The following is a 2,677-nucleotide window of genomic DNA, read 5'->3' as shown; positions in this document are numbered from 1 at the left end:
GCTGCTCATGATGTATAGATAGTTGCGCTGTAGGCATCACTGTACGTCCTTTACAACGTCCCCTTCAGTCCCCAGCTGCAACCCCCTTCATTCCTTTTACTGTCCCTCCATTCATATTCTCTCTCTTCCATCTTGCCATCCAAAGTTTTCATAACTGGTGATTCATGGTGTAACTGAGATGTTTCCCTCCTATTAAACCTTTCTACTCAAAATGACATTATAGGTCCCACCGCTAGACCTTTGGCCTAGTCTATACTCCATTCTATTCCTTTACATATCTGTAGTTTCTAACTCCTCTTAGCGACCATATAAATAATCACTGGTCTAATGAACTTTAAAACGATTTTCATCACATTGCTGGTCAGTGTTACGTTTGTAAAACTAGGCTTTGTAATATCGTGCAATATTGTATAATCAAGCTTTTGTAAACTGTCATATCCTACAGAGAATATTGTCCAGCGGAAACACTGACTCACGTCACACGCAACTTGCCAATCACAGAAGCAAAAAACAAGTTCTGTCTATTTGCAACAGTGCAGATGCAACGCCAGCAGATCAGGATTCTCACGCTGACGCCTCACTAAACTCAGTTGCCGTTTGGCTCTCTCTCTCTTAAAATAATTTAACTAATTTAACATTTTCATACTTTCAACAATTCTTTACATTTTAGATAAACCGCCTGTTAGTAAATTCAGACTCCCAATGGTCCAATCTTAGGATTCTCTCTCTCTCTCTCTCTCTCTCTCTCTCTCTCTCTCTCTCTCTCTCACGCACACACACACACACAGTGTATCTATAAAACACTTTCATTTCTAAATAGTTAATGTAAAGGTTTCATCTACTAATCGCTGCTTTTATAAAATTAAATGATTGTAGTGAGAAAGTTATCAAACATGCCCCCATCCAAAGACATGTTTATCACTCCTACTCACTTAACTAACGACGAATTTACAATGATATTTTCTTTCTTTCTTTCTGTCCTTATGTTATTCCTAAGGCAAATGCAACGGTTTACGAAAGAGTCCTCTCTCTATGTTAAGCCATTATGACCTTGTTATCCTCGCATACTGGCACCCAGTTTGCCCGCCTCTTTCGGAGACGTCGAGTGAATGAGACAGAATGAGCTGAAATGGCAGAGTGAATCTGCCCACTTTTTCGCTCCACTTCTCTCTTCCTTCATATAAATTCCTTTATCTCGACAGCCGGGTAACTTGGGTCTTTTTTTTTTTCTTTTTTTACCATGTGCAGCTTGCAAGCAAAATAAAAAAAAATGGCAGTTATTATTAGTTATATGTTGTTGCCACTGAAAGCAACGATTGTTGATTTATTTTTCTATTTTTTCGCCTCTTATCGTTTCTTGTTACCATCCTTATCAAGCTATTTCAGTCTTAGTTTTTCTTTCCTGCTCATTCCACTTTTCATTAGAGTAAACAATCCAGCTTTTAATTCTCTGTCAGCTCTTTACACCATTATTGTCGAAAAAAAAAGACAAAACCATTTTTTTGGTTACCATTGTCTTGAAACGACAGTTGTTAAAATGTTTCATGCTATAAATGAAAAATAATGATCTTAAATACTTTTATTTGAAAAAGACAGACATATATACAATTCCATCTACAATGAAAATTTCTCAGTTTACAGACGGTAGCATGATGAATGACGTCACAGGATGAATGTATGGATGATGCAGACGTGAAGTTCATGTTTTTCTACAAACGGTTGATCATACTTTATTCAGCAATGGCACTATTTACACGAAGCAACCCCTTATAAGGGCAGAGGGGTTTCATGGGGTTTCTGTGTTGAAAATGTTCACTTCTTAATGAAGAGCATGAATAGGTGATTCGTGATGAATTATGACAAAAAAAAAAAAAAAAAAAAAAAAAGTTTAACGTCAATAGGCACTTTCTATGACAGCCCTTGAATATTGCTGATCCTTATACGTTATACTGATACAAAAATATATAAGTTACAAAAGAAATTCGTTGAGCTGCAAGACAAAAGAAAAAAGAAAAAAGAACATTGGCAAATGACGAGTACCTCAAGTTCAGGTAAACGATTAGAGAGTAATCAAGTTAGAAATGAGAATATGAAATAGACCAAACCTATATTAGTTCAGTGTGAATACTGCCCTAAAATCATGGACAGTCTAATACGATCAGTAGGTCAATCCTTCAATAAGAAGCAATGAACATTCGAGAAATAGACACCCGGCAGGAAATTTCACTCTCCCGCAAGAAAATCTAAAATAACAGAGATAAAATTGGAACGAATTCAGTAGTCACGACTTGACTAAAATACAGTGACTACAGTAAAACTCCGTTATCTCTCTATTGGTTTCGTTCTCATAGCGAGAAAGCCAATGCAAACTTAAAATACTTTATTCCTGCAAGCGATTTGGCTGTTGGCACTGACTTGGTATATAAGGGAAGGGAAAATAACATGGATTTCTTGGGTGTCAGTATGATTTGCAAGTAAAATTCCCTCATTGTGTTTCATGTTTGTTGGGCAAGGCACTAGATCTGTTATTTTCGAAGAAATAAAGACCAGTAGTAGAACTGAAAATTTCAAGGGTTTGCACCCTGTCGCATAAAAGAAATGAATAACCTTTAAACCTGTAGAGGGAGACTGAGGTGAGGTATTCTGGATGACATACAAACACATACGTGTGCGCTCT

At 36.8% G+C, this 2,677-nt stretch overlaps 1 protein-coding gene across 2 annotated transcripts in view; it reads right to left on the bottom strand.

Annotated features, from left to right (window-relative positions):
- Positions 1-1,861: 1,861 nt before the first annotated feature.
- The window catches only part of LOC135219254 (uncharacterized), a 9,220-nt gene continuing 8,404 nt past the window's right edge, over positions 1,862-2,677 (bottom strand). For both annotated transcript variants that reach the window (XM_064255868.1, XM_064255869.1), the window contains exon 6: positions 1,862-2,677. This exon is cut by the window's right edge and continues 521 nt beyond it. The gene's annotated coding sequence lies outside the window, so the exon portion shown is untranslated.

Source organism: Macrobrachium nipponense, chromosome 1, assembly GCF_015104395.2.
Source record: "Macrobrachium nipponense isolate FS-2020 chromosome 1, ASM1510439v2, whole genome shotgun sequence".
NCBI classification, from domain to species: Eukaryota; Metazoa; Arthropoda; class Malacostraca; order Decapoda; family Palaemonidae; genus Macrobrachium; species Macrobrachium nipponense.
The sequence above is the reverse complement of the archived record's forward strand: the minus strand, read 5'-3'. Positions and strand labels throughout refer to the sequence as shown.